The sequence below is a fragment of the Toxorhynchites rutilus genome, chromosome 3 (assembly GCF_029784135.1).
Source record: "Toxorhynchites rutilus septentrionalis strain SRP chromosome 3, ASM2978413v1, whole genome shotgun sequence".
Taxonomy (NCBI): domain Eukaryota; kingdom Metazoa; phylum Arthropoda; class Insecta; order Diptera; family Culicidae; genus Toxorhynchites; species Toxorhynchites rutilus.
The window spans coordinates 332,668,635-332,686,494 of NC_073746.1; the positions used below are offsets into that span (position 1 = coordinate 332,668,635).

Sequence of the window (17,860 nt, forward strand, 5' to 3'; positions counted from 1 at the left end):
GCTGTTCTCCGCGGCAGTATCCGTTTACCTGTCGAGACGTGCACCGATTAGGAAGCGCCCTCCAACTTGACGCGCGCCCCGTCACAGTCACCCTCGCAGGATTTCTCTTCCCAGCGGAGAGCCGATTAGGTGGTGCCCTCCAACACAACGCGCACCCCGTCACAGCTACTCTCGTGAGGTACCATCTCTTGCAACAGCCGTCGCCGTTGTTCACCTTTCACCGTCGGACGTTGTCAGCACTTTGGTCAGCCCTCCACCTTCGCTGCAGCTCCGACATGATTTGTGTGATTGCACTGCTCACGGCATTCCAGATCATCTCGTCGCGACACATCTCCTCCACAATATTCTCGACATGAAGTGCAGGCAGCCCCTCGCGCCTTTCGGTGAACCTGGGACAGACAAAAACGACGTGCTCCGGTGTTTCCTCCATATCTCCACACTCCGGACAGAGGGGTGAAACTGCGTGCCCGAACCGGTGTAGATATTGCCTGAAACAGCCATGCCCAGACAGAAACTGCGTCAAGTAAAAGTTAACTTCACCGTGTTTCCTGTTCAACCAGGTCGAAAGTACCGGTATCAGCCTGTACGTCCATCTACCATTTTCTGCCGTATCCCATTCATACTGCCATTTGTCCAACGACTCCGCTCTCATCAATTTCCGGATACCTCTGCTTTCCCGTCGCTTGTAGCAATCGCTATCTTCCGCCAGAGTGATGCAGATGGGAATCATTCCGGCGATTACACACACAGCTTCTGTCGAAATGGTCCTATAAGCACTTACGACTCGCATGGCCATGAGTCGGAATGTGCTGTTCAGCTTCCTCCGATTTCGGTGGGTTTCCAGAGCCGCCAACCAGGCAGGGCCACCATACCTCAGTATCGACGAAGATACACTTGCCAAGAGACGCCTCTTGCTGCTGCTTGGGCCAAAGCTATTTGGCATGATCCTCGCCACCACGTTGATGGCCTTTGACGCCTTCCCACATGCATAGTCGACGTGCTGGTTGAAGTTCAGCCGGTCGTCGATCATGACTCCGAGGTACTTCACCGCCCGCTTCGAAACGATGGTATGTCCTCCGACCGATACCTCTGCCCGCAGCACTGCCTTACAATTGCTCACTAACAGCACCTCGGTTTTGTGATGTGCCATCTGGAGCTTTACGCTGTCCATCCAACTACCGATCATGTCTACAGCCTCAGTCGCCAACATTTCCACCTCCTGAAGCGTCTCGCCGATTACCGTTGTTACGATGTCGTCCGCGAAGCCCACGATCTCCACACCTCTGGGTAGCTTCAGCCTTAGAACACCGTCGTACATCGTGTTCCAAAGCGTAGGACCTAGGATGGAGCCTTGTGGAACTCCCGCCGAGATATTCTTCACTATCTGTCCCCTGTCTGTGTTGTATACCAGGATCCGATTCTGGAAATAACTCCTCAGTATCCTGTACAGGTAGCTAGGGACCTTCAATCTGTGTAGCGCCTCGGCGATGGCCTCCCAGCTGGCACTATTGAAGGCGTTCTTCACGTCAATCAAAATCACCGCGCAGTAACGGTCGCCTCTTCGTTTTTGTTTAAGCGAGACCTGAGCTTTCTCGATAACTGTCCGAATAGCGTCCACTGTCGACTTTCCTTTCCGGAACCCGAACTGCATTTTCGACAATCCGTGGTCATCCTCCGTGCATTTCACCAGTCTGTTGAGAATAACCCTTTCCAAGAGCTTTCCCAAAGTATCCAACAAACAAATAGGCCTATACGACGCTGGATCTCCAGGTGGCTTTCCTGGTTTCGGGAGCAGCACCAACTTTTGTATCTTCCATTCCGCAGGGAAGAGACCGTCATCCAGGCATTTCTGCAGCACCACCCTGAACATGTCGGGGAAAGCAAGGATCGCCGATTTCAGGGCCACATTGGGGATTCCGTCGGGGCCGGGTGCTTTTTTCAACTTTAGACCTTTTGCCACCGCGATGAGTTCTTCGTTGGTGACTTGTGCGTTCTCTGCTTCGTCCTCACCGTACAGTGTGGGTGGCCACGTCGGTGGGTCGTGCTGCGGAAAGAGTCCATTCACAATGACCTCGAGTTTTTCCGGACATAATTCCATGGGAGTCGTTGAACTACGGAATTTCGCCATCACGATTCGATATGCTTCACCCCAAGGATTTGCGTCGACGTCTCGACACAGCTCCCTATAGCAGTTCGATTTGCTCCTACGTATCTCTCGTTTCAAGGCGGCTCTGGTCGCTCGGAAAGACGCGCGGTGCTCCTCTCTCTCTACATCGGTTCGTGCCCTCTGGACTCTTCTTCTGGCTCGTAGACAGTTAGCGCGGAGGATGCTGAGTGTCTCGTTCCACCAGTAGGCTGGACGTCGTTCATTCGTCGGGTTCAGTCTTCTCGGCATCGCTGTATCGCATGCCCTCACCAATGTTCCTGCCAGCCCGTCGGCGCTCAGATTAAGAGTTCTGCTGTCTATGCGTAGTGCTTCGACGAAAAGCTCCTTGTCAAAAACCTTTGTCCTCCACTTCCGCTCAAAGGTTTTTGTATTCCGTACCGCTGCGGGATTCCGTTGGCCGACACTATACAGGATTGCCTGGTGGTCGCTGTGTGTGTATCCCTCCGACACTCTCCACTTCGTATTAGCCGCCAGTGATGGACTGCAGAAAGTTACATCGATGATGGATTCGCGGCCGTCCCTTCGAAAGGTGCTGCTAGTGCCTTCGTTCAGAAGTGTGACGTCTAGTTTTGCGAAGGCTTCTAGTAGGCTGTACCCCCTGGCGTTGGTGCATCTGCTTCCCCACTCCTCAGCCCAGGCGTTGAAGTCTCCTCCGATGATGACTGGTTTGCGGCCGCTGACCTTATCCGTGAGTACGTCCAACATCTCGTGAAACTGCTCCGCTGACCATCTTGGGGGTGCATAGCAACTACACATGAAGATTCCGTTGATTTTGACGATCACGAAACCTTCCTGTGAGCTTTCCACCACTTCTTGGATGGGGTACCTTCCCATCACTAGTATTGCAGCCATCCCTGCTTTATCCACCACCCATTTTCCGTTATCGCGAGGAACTCGGTACGGTTCTGCGATCATTGCAACGTCGCATTTAGTTTCAGTTGTTGACTGCCACAACAATTGCTGTGCTATGTCGCAATGATTGAGGTTGAGCTGGGTAACCTCCATTACTGCGAACCCGCAATCGCCTTTTTGTACGCCGGACATTTGAAGCTACCTGTGACGTGGTCGTTTCCGTCCTCCTCCTTGCACAACATGCACCTCGGTTGCTTGGTGCAGTCTCTAGCAACGTGACCTTCCGTCCCGCACTTCCTGCACAATTTCGATCTGTCAGGACCACCGCAGTTTTTCGCCTGGTGACCGAAGCCCATGCATTGAAAGCATCTCTCCATTTGCTTGGCCATACGAGGGGGAGCTTTCATTGGGCACACGGACCACCCCACTTTTATTTTACCCTTCTCCACCAGTTTATTCGCAGCTTGTTTCGAGAGCCGTATCGAGGCCGTTTGTGTCCCACCGTATGCCTTTCTCAGCCGGATTGTCATTGGCACATCGCCAAGGTCACATTGTGACTGTAACGCAGTTCTCAATTCCTCAACAGTCGTGATCTCGTCCAGATACCGGCACTCGATGGTTGATTCCTGAGAGAGAGCTCTCACCTTCGCCTCCTCCCCTAGTGACTTCTCAATGAGTTGTTTGAAAGCGGAGCTCTTAACCGCTGGATCTTTTTTAAGCTCGAAGAGCATCTCGCCTTTCTGCGTGCGCCTAGTTTTCACGACGTTCTCGCCCAGTGTCTGCAACTCCGGATCGTCTCTCACTTTCCGAAGGAAGCTGCATACGATACTCCTGCTGACACTTCAACGATCAAAGCATCGCCCTTGATTCGCTCCACTCGAGGTCCGAGTTTCTTCTTTTCCTGCTCAACTTTTTTCTTCTTCTCCTTCTGTTTTTTGCGTTTTTCTGCCTGGTTATCGACAGTACGCCATTCACTGCTTTCACCTCCTTTCGCGTTACTCAGATCGTTCTTGGCCTTTTTCAGCTCTTCTTCTTCTCCTGGGGTGTCCCTCCTTCGCTTGTCCGATCGTGTGTTCAGAGGACCCTTCGGCGTCTCAAGTATCTCGACGGGTTTCTCATTCGCCTCGAGCAGAGCCTTTTCAGCACCCTCTGCTCTCATCTGCAGCTCCTTATGCTCGCGTTCAGCAACCATGACGACCGATCTGATGCTCGTCACCAGATGTTTTATTTTTAAGTGGACATTGTTTTTGTCCTTTACGAACTCGTAAAGTTCGTTGACCTTTTTCCTAACGTCCGTGATGCTGAGCCTCCCAAGTTGCCCTTCTTGGGATGCGCTTGAGGTCAGCGTAAACAACTGGCTCTGTACGGAGCCAAGATCTCCTTGGAATGCTTGGGCGGCAAACACTTCTTGTGGTTTTGTGTTGCTTGTACTCGTTGTGGCTACTCGAGTGACAGGTGACCTCAGCATTCGTCCGCTTCTCGCGAACACATTCTCCTCTCCATCGTTTGTTGGTGTGTTATTGCAACTATTCATATTTTTCTGGGTCCCAACTTCGGGCCGCTATCTCCGCTCGTTGTACATAGTCGCTACCAGTGATCCCATGGTTATCTATGCAAGCAGTGAGGCCATGCAGGGGTTGACACGGTCCTTCATGGGGACCGTGTTCAGAGCCAGATCAGCGCAAGTCAGGAATGTGACATCTGACGCCTAGTACCTAGTGCCTGGGCCTAGACGAGCATCGAACGTACCCGAAGACTTGCCAAGTTATTACCGGGACGGGGGCAACCGCACTATTAGCCCAAACGCCATTTCAGGACGGTGTCACCCTTCCTTACTCAGGGAACAGGATAGTACGACTGTCAGCCTTTAGCGTCGTGTTGAAATCGTTTCCGTATCGTGTCCGTTTTCTATGTCGTAACCAGTATGTCGTAATCAGGATCTTACTGGCGTCAATCCTGATGTGCTTGGCACTCCTTTCGTGGCTCCTGTACACGGTATTTCCCCCGTGCAATCTCCAATAGGCTTTACCGCGCCCTTACTCGCGTTGTCACCCGATTAGTCGCCTCATACGACAGGGACAGGGACCAAGACCCGAAGTGCTATTCTAGGCCGGCAACTCCACGGCTCCACGGCTGAGATAAGTCTACAAACATACAAACATACATAGCTCTGCATTCCGCAGAGCCTAGTCCCCCTTTGGCATTCAGAAGCCCGGGGGCAGGTGAAAATTCTGGCTAGGTTCGCCTAGTTAAGAAGTGAGATAAGTCTACAAACATACAAACATACAAACATACAAACATACAAACATACAAACATACAAACATACAAACATACAAACATACAAACATACAAACATACAAACATACAAACATACAAACATACAAACATACAAACATACAAACATACAAACATACAAACATACAAACATACAAACATACAAACATACAAACATACAAACATACAAACATACAAACATACAAACATACAAACATACAAACATACAAACATACAAACATACAAACATACAAACATACAAACATACAAACATACAAACAAACAAACATACAAACATACAAACATACAAACATACAAACATATAAACATACAAACAGATTGCAGGGCAAGCTAAATAAAACCGTTTAAAAAACTATGGACGGGTTATACCTATGATATAACCGCAAGGTTGACGTAGGACTGCCGTTGGCTTAAGGCTGATTTAGACGGTGCCAGTCAACGCGCTAGTAGAAGAATCCAATCACTAGAGTCTAGTTATTAGAGCCATGTAAACACCCGGCTCCAGTTACTTGCGCAAGTATCGCACAAGTAATTGGCCACGCCAGCGAATAGAAAATTTTCTAGATACTGGCGCCAATAGATAAATGACAATTGCTTCCAAACAGTGCGTCATATTAGACATTTGTGTGAAATTGAAATGCCAGGTAGTTTCAGTGTTGCCACATATTTATTTGTACTGGAAGGGGGAAAATCTTTTTCGGCTATGGTGAAGACAATTATTAAACGGTGTTATTTGGCTTGCTCTGTAATTTGTATGTTTGTAGCGCTTTACCGCATTAAAAGAAATTTATCTCTTCCTGTTGACCGATTGGTCTGAAATTTGGAACACCTCTTTATCTCTGCAGTCGTTATAAAACTGGGTATTTCATTATTTAAAAAATCCAAGTTGACGGCTGCTACAAAATGGCGCATTACATATTTTCTCAAAACCCAATCAACATGGGTATCAAATCAAAGGGCTTGACTAGTAGAACACAGTTATGCATGAGGAATGCAAATCCAAAATGGCCGCCTCCACAAAACGGTGGTTCACATATTTTCTCAAAACCCGGTCAATATTGGTATTAAATGAAAGGGCTTGACTAGTAGAACACAGTTATTCATGAGAAATGCAAATCCAAAATGGCCGCCACCATAAAATGGCGGATTACATATTTTCTCAAAATCCCATCAACATGGGTATCAAAGGAAAGGGATTGACTAGTAGAACACAGTTTTTCGTGAGAAATGCAAATCCAAAATGACCGCCACCATAGAATGACGGATCACATATTTTCTCAAAACCCTATCAATATGGGTATCAAATGAAAGGGCTTGACTAGTAGAACACAGTTATTCAAGAGAAGTGCAAATCCAAAATGGCCGCCACCACAAAACGGTCGTCTACATATTTTCTCAAAACCCTTAATATGGGTATCAAATGAAAGGGCTTGACTAGTAGAATACAGTTATTTATGAAAAATGCAAATCTAAAATGGCGGCCACTACAAAATGGCGGATTACATATTTTCAGAAATTTATGGAAAATTATTAAAAATGTAAATCCAAAATAACCGCCATCATAAAATGGCGCCATGTTTTTTCAAAGCCCATCAATATGGGTATCAAATGAAGGTGCTCGACTGGTAGAACACAGTAGATCATGAAAAATCCCAACAAACATCGAAACATACCTTTAATTCTACTGTCATCATAAAACTGCGTATTCCATGTTCATGAAAAATTTGATTTGTCCTCCGCTAGAAATTGGCATTTTGGATTTGCATTCCTCATGAATAATTGTGTTCTACTAGCCAAGCCCTTTCATTTAATACCCATATTGAAGGAGTTTGGGAAAATATGTAATCCATAATTTTGTAGCGGCAGCCATCTTAGAGTTTTAAAATAATGAAATACCCAGTTTTATAATGACTGCAGAGATAAAGGTGTGTTCCAAATTTCAGATCAATCGGTCAACAGGAAGGGGCTCAAATTTCTATTCATGTGGTAAAGCGCTACAGACAAACATGTTGCAAACATATAAACGTACAAACATACAAACACACAAATTACAGGGTAAGCTAAATAAAACCGTTTAAAAACAGTTCCTATCGGTGCTTTACGAGAAAAATCTGTGTTCTTACCGTACAGAACAAAACAAACAAAACTGAAAAAATATACCTTTCCGGATAAATTTGTACTTTTGCCAACACTGTGTAACAGGATCACTGGACCACCTACAACCCGATACACATGCCCTTATGGCAACAAAATTCTAGCAAGTGCGTCACGCTGTGCAACCAAAATAAACATGCGAACCATGTCGTAAATTCAGGCCAAGGTTCCGATGGTTATTTATTGCATAATATGACGCGCTGACCATTAACTTCCTTTGTTTACTTTTGCACTTCTTCGCTAGCTTCGCTAGCGTGAATTTAATGACAAACACATGCTTGCGCAAATGCGCAAACGTTTCCTATTTATGCTTTCGATTCCGGTTGACATCTTTTCGGACACATGTGTTATGTGTTTTACTACAATTCGCCTGACCACGCATAATAATAGAATTTAGGTTGTAGCTAGTTGTAAGAAATAAACGAATTGAATAAAAGGGAGTCTGACCCAGTTGGGCGGACTCAGTATGAACGCGTACGTGAAAGTCTTTTCATATAACCGAAAGAAACTACTGGGTGTCCACATGGCGATCCTGCGACCTGCGACAACTGGATGGTTCGATGGTACACGGAACATCAAATTCAATTCCCTCAACGTATACATGGAAGAATCTTCATTCGCGTTGACAGCATTGTGCTTCATGTGTTCGATTTGTGAAGCGAAAATGATAATAGACAATGAAATCATGGAAATATCTGGAAATTTATATAAAAACAGCTAATGAAGGTTCAGTACGACGTGTTTTAATTAGTAAATTAACAAGAAGTAAAATTTTTCATTCAAATTTTGACAATTTAAAACTGCCTCCGGGCCTACAAAACCGATAAAGATTAATTTGCCTCCCAAAATGGTTATCGCCAACAGACGTCGACACTGTCTTTCGTCATCGAGGATAAAGTGACAGCCAATCTGTCCAGTTGCTGAAAATGTGTATGAACGCACAGCACCAGTCAACTGGTGATCTAAATATGGCGTGCCGTTGACGTTCAAGTAACTGGCGCCAATTACTGGTCAATGTGTAAATCAGCTATTAGTAATCAATTCTATTTCTTCAATTAGCAATAATCCCACCTCGGATGATCCTCATTGGGTACGATATCGCCGCTGCGCAGTGCTATCTATTGTGTATTGATTAAATTATTGATTAAAATAGTGAATAAATGAAACTATTTACGAATTCAATTGCAAACAAATCTCAATTTAAGTCAATTCATGCATTATGGTAGTAGTTATCGCAACAAATAGTTATCAACATGTTGCCTAATCATTAAACGGTATGCGTAGAAGTTCAGTGAGCTGGCGACATGAAGGGATATCTTCCAATGCAGTCTTGAATAATCGAGCCAAAGCGTTGAATTTGTACCCGCTTTTGAAGACCGTGATAGCAAAACAAATTTTGGAGTGTAAAAATGGGGATATAAAAGTATTGCCGACTTGAATGTATCTGCAATGCCGATTCTCCCAACTTCTTGGTTTCGGAATCTGATTTGGGAAAACACATTCCGGTTTTCAAAAATGCAAGCGAGTATAAAAGTACTTGTAGTTTGCATCATTCCCCAGGCTTCATGGTTTTGAAGTCTGTGTTAGGGAAACATTCCAATTTGCAAAAACGCAAATGAGTACGAATGTTCCCACTGCTTGCATCTAAATTTCTATGCCGATGTCCACAGGCTTCATGGTTTTGAAGTCGGTGTTAGAGAAACATTCCGATATTCAGAAACGCAAGCGAGTACAAAAGTACGCGCAGCTTGCATCAATTTTGCAATGTCGATTTCCTCAGGCTCCATGGTTTTGAAATCTGTGTTAGGGAAACATCCATCCATTCCAGCAATCGTACCTCAATCATTGCGCAATCGTAACTGAGTGGATTTCCGAGCGGCACTCGTTTATCTACCGATTGGTGTGACTTCAATAGCCTGTTCTGAAAGCAATTTTAGGGCTATTGTTTTTTTTTTGAATCAAAAAGTAACAAGCATATAACGCGTAGACATTTTATCTTTCGAATGAAGTATTTATCATACCATTTCGTTCAGTTGTTTAGGAGCTATTAACGCTCAAAATCTCGTTCTCGGGCGTAACGCTTTCGTTTTCGAAACTTTGAACTTACACCCCAGTATAGAAATGAAAGACGTAGTCCTACGTCAAAATGATTTTTCGTACCACACTAAAATGAAAATGGGCACCAAAATAAAAAAAAATAAAAATACGGGTGGGTAATGTCGGGGACATAACCGGAGTGACGTAGGACTATACAAAGGAGACAGCTTTTGCTAAATATATATTTTAAATATATTGTTTTATTTTCTTCTCCTACGTGAACACCTACCTATCTACCTGAAAAATGGATTAGTTTACTGTTTACTCTTTATGAACATGTTGGGAGTTCTGAAAAGAATCTTTTGTGTTGTGTTTTGCTTTTTTTACAACTTTCTAATTTTTTTCTCACTATCTCATAGTTGATTCTTAATTTTTTTCTGAAGGCTTTGTACTTATTAAATGTTCAACGCCGGGTATCTTTTGGCGTATGCACATATCGTACAATCAAAATGATGGCTGTGATAGGGAATGCATAGGTGGTATCAGCTCATTCACTATCATATATTTAACTATTGAGCACATTACCGTACCTTAAACTGTGCTTTCGGAGACGAATGAATTGTAAGATTTGTATCTCCGCAAACAAAGTAAATAGAAATGAAAAAGAACTGAGGTTTTGGAGACGAACTCTACGATCTGTCGAGAATTAAACGAGGAAATACATAGCTCATTATGTTGCTCCTTAGTTATGTTTCTATACAATGCAGATGTAACGTCAGTCAATTTTCAACATCAGTTATCAACCAAAGAAAGCAGTTCTTGCTACCGAGAAAATTCGTTAATGCCATCCTGCATACAATGTGTTGTAATTTGAAGCCACTTTTAATTCGGAAACCATGCATGGGTTTGTGAAAACTGAATGATCATTTTAAAAGACCCCAAACCAATAAGTTCAAGAACAAGCATAAACAAAATAAATCAGTTTATATTATGTCACTTTAGAATGCATTGGTATTGTGAAAAACTTTTAATAACTCTTCTTTGAGAGGTTTAATGGCCCTGAAAAGCGCCGTGTTTTACGGTGGCTGGTTTTGCCACCAAAACAGTCTGTATAAACAAACTTTTTCCTTCTTCTACCTGCTGCCGTTTTGCGATTGCGTTTGCCACTCGCTGAAACAAGCTGTTGCCACCGAACCTAATGTGGTATGTTCTGTAGGCGGGTTTTCTTATTGTCGTGAGCAGCTTTGCAAGCCAACTCGAGCACTCCGACGGCCGAAATTCTATAACCGCTATTGGGTATTCTGGTGCTCCGGCACCAATCCGTTGATGCGATGTGATGTGAAACGATGCCATACAACCACACTGATCTACGGTTTGAAAGAGAATGATATATTTTTCAGCGGATCCGCGCATTTTGTACTTTAGCGGTACACGGTCACAGGATAGAGACAAATCGGCAGACTCAGCCAAAGGGGCGAGTTCAACGAGACGAACGAAAGAGCGTTAAAAGGCAGCGATGGCAGAAAAATACATTCATTATGATTTGTTCGCTCGTTGGATTCACATGCAGGCTAAAAAGGGTCCTTTTCAGGTTCACAAAATTATCTTTAATCTAAAGAGTTTATTGTTTTATTATCACTCGATATCCTCATCTTATTCGGCTAAACCTTCCTGTTTAACGATTGCGTTTACCACTCGCCACAGCTTTCACAGTTGGAAAATTTCTTCCCATCCTGCTTGTGACATGTTGTACAGTAAATTACATTTAACGTGACGTGTCGAAGCACCACTCAGTGTCGCATTGGAGGCTATTTTAACCTGTAATTGTGATTTTTGCGATGACAGTGGTACAGTATCGACTTTCAATGTGGGGTCATAATTTGGACCCCGAACTCTATGTTTACAAAAATGTCCAACTAAATATGTCGCATTACATGACCGTCCAATTAGCTAAATGTCGAACTAAATGTAAATAACTGTACTTTCAATCTGGAAACAATTTAAGAATTGGTGAAAATTGAATAATCGGGAAAGTCCCCAACCATCAATAAGCTCAGAACAACTGCCAAATTCTCATACTCATCATATCCTGGAAAACAGGATTATGAAAAAATTAATTTGTGTTTTATTATTATTTTGGATATTGTTTTAGAAAGCATTGAACTGCATTTCGTAAACTCTTTTTTGAAAGGTTTAATGGCCCTAATAAGCGCCGTGTTTTATGGAATGGTTCCAATTTAGAAAACTTAGTACTCGTGGTTTTGAAAAAAAGTCACAGTAGGGTTGTGTCCAAGACACGACCGAATAGTTGACGTGTAGGATTCCGTTAGGCTATCTAATGATTTTGGATATGTTAGAAGAATTACATCGTTAAACTATTTGATAATGATTTGGTTTTAATAACTCTGTTAGGGAGCACATTTTGGTGGGAACAAAAGACCCTACTTTCATGTATTTGCAATGCCGATTTTCCCCAGGCAGCTTGGTTTTGAACTTTGGTTCTCTGTTAGAGAACATATTTCGGTGGGAACAAAAGCTCCCCCTACTTTAATGTATTTTCAATGCCGATTTCCCTCAGGCAGCTTGGTTTTGATGTCTCTGTTAGGGAATACATTTTGGAGGGAACAAAAGTTCCTCACTTTCATGTACAGGTCGGACTCGATTATATATAGTCGACCTTTTTTTTTCGATAATTATTTTCAAATCCTATACATAATCGAATCTCAATAAATCAATTTTTTCATTAATGTATGAATGTCAAACATTAATAGAAAAATAGCTTTTTTGTGATTCGATTATGTATTGGATTCGAAAATTAACGTTGAAGGTGAAATTGCGATTATATATAATCGAGTCCGACCTGTATTTGCAATGTAGATTTCCCCCAGGCACCTTGGTTTTGATGTCTCTGTTAGCGAACATATTTCGGTGGGAACAAAAGCTCCCCCTACTTTCATGTATTTGCAATACCGATTTCCCCCAGGCAGCTTTGTTTTGATTTCTCTGTTAGGGCCCGTCGCATGTGTCGTCAATTTCGACCAATCAGGAGTGGGTGTTTCCGTTAGGATAGGGTTTGAGATTTTTCATTTGTTCGATAGTTAGTTTCATAATATATATATATTTTTTTCAATACAAAAAATAGTTATGGAGTGCCGAAATCGATTGACGCAAAAATTTCATCAATCCATCAAGAAATGACTGAGCAATAAGCGTTTGAAATTGGACAATTTTCACGATGTGTTCCATTTTCGATTTTCAATTTGTACCCCAATATGTTCCCGAAAGACGTAATCCTACGTCAAAACCATTTTGAACGCCTTCGATGCCGCCTTGTTCTGGATTTGCCACCAAAGCAGTTTGTATAAAGAACAAACTTTTTTCTTCTGTTACCTGCTACCGTTTTGCGATTGCGTTTGCCACTCGCCACTCGCTGCAACTGCCTGTTGTTGTCTTGATGTCCACCGAACCAAAGCGCGAGCAGTTTTGCCAGCCAACTCGATCACTTCGGCAGCCGAAACTCTATAACGGCAGCTAGGTAGACTGGTTCACTAGTACTAACGCGTTCGGCCTAGCTACCCTTGCGGAGCAATTGGCGAATACACATACGGGAAACTGCAGTCCAACAAAGTTCGAGCGGGATTTTGCCTTTCATTTCACTTTTTCTTTTTTGCCATATCCGACCATGGCCGCTTGTGTTGGTTTGTTAATGTGATGCGAAACGATGTGGTGTACGGTTTCGATGAGAATGATCGTTACGGAAGGAAGGAAGGATGGTCTTGTATTATAGAGACTTTTAACTTTTGCAGTTCATTCGTCTCTAGCCTTGAGAAAGGCCCTTTGAAAACTCTACTCCTCCTCGCTACCACTAGTGGTGGCTAGTAGTTTCAAGCCACCAATGTATGACTCTGTATGCATGCTATGGTGAACGCTTGTTTGGCGCTTGGTTTACGCTTAGTTTGTACGAACGATATCTAGAGGTGCGATTCCTTTGAGGCAATACTAAATAACATGTAGCATGATATTTGATACTTGCAAGTGTTGTCATTGTTGTTGTTTGCATGTAAAAAGCCAAAGATATATTGATATAGTTATGAGATATGGAATAATGGTGCTGGTGCAACATGTATATAATCGACTGTAGCCGAGTCTATGTCAATTTCGAAAAAGGCCACCGGAATAGCCTTCGAGGTAAATTTTCAATGCATTGACATGAAATAAATTGCGACATACGATTGTTTTGCGAGGGCAAGAATGAATCATCAATCAATTATCGTCAACTGATTCTACAATGAAAAAATCGTTTCAGAGATTATTCTACTAGGCAGTTGTTTCTAAAATTTCACAGCATTATAGAATAATATCCGAAGGTATAAACAAGCGACTTATATAAAATAACAGCGTAGTTCTACGTCAACAATGCGGTCGTATCTTGGACACAACCTCCTATAATTTTTTCTTTTTCCTTTCCAATCGTGTTTCATTGTATTTCGCTGCTGCTCTGGTTGCCCGTTTTGGTCGGTACGATTTGAGGAGCACAAAATGGACCAATCAAAAATGGGCACATAGTGCATTTGGACAATGCTTGATATTTCACAATTATTCAATTGTTTATCTCAAGAAAAACAGTAAGTGGGTTATATCTATGGTATAACCGCAAGGGTGACGTAGGACTATCGCTGATTTAGAGATTATTAGTTTGAAGTTGAATCTAAATACATTCTGAATGAATGAATAAATGAATATTTGGGGGACTTCGAAAACGAGAGCGTTACATTGGAGGCTCAAGGTTTTATGCATCCAATATTGGATACAAAAAACCTTGTTCTGAAGAATAATCTTCAGAAGCTTTCCTGCTAACTGCACTTGATTGACAAATCACAAAACCAAATGTATGTTGTCGCAGTATTATATGGATAGAAAACATTAAAATAAACTCGCTTGAATGTAATTTTCAATTCCAAGGGGAACTGGGCGATTTTTTTTCAGCAACGATCACTTCTTTCCAGGTTTCTTCTCGATAACCAGCAAACGAAAAGAGTTGCGCGCGTGTATGTGAGTGTCTGTGTGTGGCGGCTGCTTCGATGTCTTCCCGGGGAACCGTTTTTCGATGCTGATACTCTCTTGGTCACCTTCTCTTCTCCTTCTGATCGATTGGCTTTTCTGCGCTCCCTCACAGTTAAAACAACCTGATTGCATTTCAGTTCAGGTCAGGCCAGGTAATAAATCCCTCGATCCCTCGCCGTCCAGCTCGTTCAGTAACGATGTTGTCTTGTCGATGTCCTCACGAAAAATGAATGGGTTTCACCACCAGAATATCGCTTAAGTATGCTTTTCGTGCGTGATTGAATCGAGAGAAGGTGTGATTTACGATGGCAATTTGGAAGGCAAACTAGAGGGGAATGAACTCTCTGAGTTTGAAACTTTCGGCGACTGAGCAATAATCGATTGAAAATTATATAATTTTGGCGAAACATTTTCCGTTGCACGCGCATACAATATTGGATACGAAAATATCCTACTGATAGGGAAGAATAATGTTCAGAAGCTTTCCTGCTAATTACACTTGATTGAAAAATTACAAAATCAAATGTATTTGGTCGCTGTGTTATTTGGTTAGAAAACATTAAAATAAACTCTTTCGCATGAATGTATTTTTCAATTCCCAGGGAACTGGCAGATTATTTTTCAGCAACGATTGGATCTTTCCGGAATTTTCTCGATGCTGAATGGCATCCAAACGAAAATAATCCTTTCAGTTTGGCCTGCAAAAAACTTTTCTGAACTCTAATCCATTAAATTTGGAGCCCTGAAAAGGGCCGTTGATTATATGCTAAGCTAATATAGCACGCTCTCCTTGGATTCGACGGGCCAGCTGAATGTCCTTGGGCATGATGTGACGCGTTTTGCGTGGATAGCACACAAATTGGTATCTTCGAATAGACCTCCTGCAGCGTCATAACCGCGGAACTTTGGAAGTGCAAGTCGGTTTTGAAGTCCTGGGCAATTCCACGAACCAAATACTGCAAAGGTAGCTTGCGGATCAGCAATTCGGTCGAGTGCTGATAGCGACGGATTTCACGCAAAGTTCCCGGTCGATAGCGATGTGACCTCTTCACACTTCCTGCGGCTGGTGCGCTTATCCGAGCTGCTTTCGTGGTACCTCACCACCGAAAAACTAACAAACTGTCTGCTTGGTCCCAAACAAACGAGTCCTCACGGTGCGAGAGTAGAGTAAGAAATGAACGAAAGCAAAGGAAGCGTAATTTTATAAACCATAAAAGTGTAGAATGTAAACCCCACCCTTATTATATTCGTTGCTTACCCTGAGAGAGAAACGTATAACATCGTAAGTAAGTAATTCTATACTTTTATGGTTCATAATATGACGCTTCCTTTGCTTTCGTTCATTTCTTACTCTACTCTCGCACCGTGAGGACTCGTTTCATCGGGACTAAGCAGACAGCTCGTTAGTCTTTCGGTGGTAAGGCACCACGAAAGCAGCTCGGATAAACGCACCAGCCGCAGGAAGTGTGAAGAAGCCACATCGCTATCGACCGGGAACTTTGCGTGAAATTCGTCGCTATCAGAAGTCGACCGAATTGCTGATCCGCAAGCTACCTTTGCAGCATTTGGTTCGTGGAATTGCCCAGGACTTCAAAACCGACTTGCACTTCCAAAGTTCCGCGTTTATGACGCTGCAGGAGGCCTATTCAAAGATACCAATTTGTTTGCTATCCACGCAAAGCGCGTCACATCATGCCCAAGGACATCCAGCTGGCCCATCGTATCCGAAGAGAACGTGCTATTAGCTTAGCATATAATCAACGGCCCTTTTCAGGGCTCCAAATTTGATGGATTAGAGTTCAGAAAAGTTTTTTGTAGGCCGAACTGAAAGGAGCATTTAGCGAAAATCGTGGTGTCGATGATAATGCGATACCGATAGGTGCCATGGATATGGATTTGATAGTGAAGAATATGAAAAACATGACATGATGTGGTGAATATTTCCCCATATCGAAGACATCACTTTGATGAAACTGCATTATAAAATTATTTGTGTACGAATGCCGCAGTCGATAGTCGACTCTAATTTGCGCTGGGTAATTTCCTCGGAGGACTCAATTCTTCCTTTGAGCATTGATAATCTCTTTCTGGCAAGACGAAGTGGTATGAATCACATTATTCGAAAGATAAAATGAAGATGTTTTCTGCCAATTTCCTTCAACCTCCAAACATATCTTCCTCCCGTTTGTCGTTTTTGCGTTCGCTAATCCTTTCTCACAACCCCCATTTCTCGTTTGAGAAATTGTTGAGTAAACATCGTTTGCCAGTGCGCGTAGAGCGGGAATTCCTAAAGATTCATTGTACCTCTAATAAATTGCCGAAAGACGTGGTCTTGCGTTGATCGCACTTGATTGAAAAATCCAAAACGAAATGTATTTGGTTGCAGTGTTGTATGGATAGAAAACATTAAAATAAACTCTTTCGCATGAATGTATTTTTCAATTCCCAGGGGAACTGGTAGATTATTTTCCAGCAACGATGATAGCAACGAGGGTTCCGCGCGTGTATGTGTGTGTGGCGGCTGCTCCGATGTTTCAAGCGGAACCGTGGCATCACTCTCCTCCTGATGGATTCCCTTCTGGCTTAAGGTGCACAAACAGGCTCTTGGTGACACCGTTCATCCGCGCTTTCATGATAAACGAAGAGCTTCACCACAACAGCGACAACATGCTCCAATCGCTGTTCAATTATAACTGAGTGGGTTTACGAGCGGCGCTCGCTTATATACCGATTGGTGATTTCAATAGCCTGTTTTGAAATCAATTTTAAGGCTATTGAAACAAGTTTTTGGATGGAAAAGTAACAAGTATATAACGCGTAGACATTTTATCTTTCGAATGAATTGTTTATCATACCATTTCGTTCAGTTGTTTAAGAGCTATTAACGCTCAAAATCTCGGTCTCCGGCGTAACGCTTTCGTTTTCGAAACTTTGATTTTACACCCCGGTATAGAAATGAAAGACGTAGTCCTACGTCAAAATTAAATGTTATTCGTTATGATAGATGCGTAGATATATTTCCTATCATTTGATGCAAACACCTTTGCGTTTTTTCCTACTTGTTCAGTGCCTAGATTTTCATTTCACCCCCTATATCTTCCGGTTAGACGTAGTCCTACGTCAAAAAACAGGGATGACATTGCGCATTTCGAAACGAGTGATTTTTGTTCGTTTCGACCATTTTGACATGCCTTTGACCAGCTTTGTTTACGAACCCAACAATTTTACATTTCTCTGCGAGACAAATTTTGCTCTAAATCTAGTACACCGAAAATATGAACTTGAAAAAT

At 42.9% G+C, this 17,860-nt stretch overlaps 1 protein-coding gene and 1 pseudogene across 5 annotated transcripts in view; both read right to left on the reverse strand.

The window, feature by feature from the left end:
* The window catches only part of LOC129778866 (ADP-ribosylhydrolase ARH3-like), a 58,024-nt gene that overhangs the window by 32,448 nt on the left and 7,716 nt on the right, over positions 1-17,860 (reverse strand). The window lies entirely within an intron of this gene.
* LOC129780977 (U4 spliceosomal RNA) lies at positions 8,456-8,585 on the reverse strand (annotated as a pseudogene).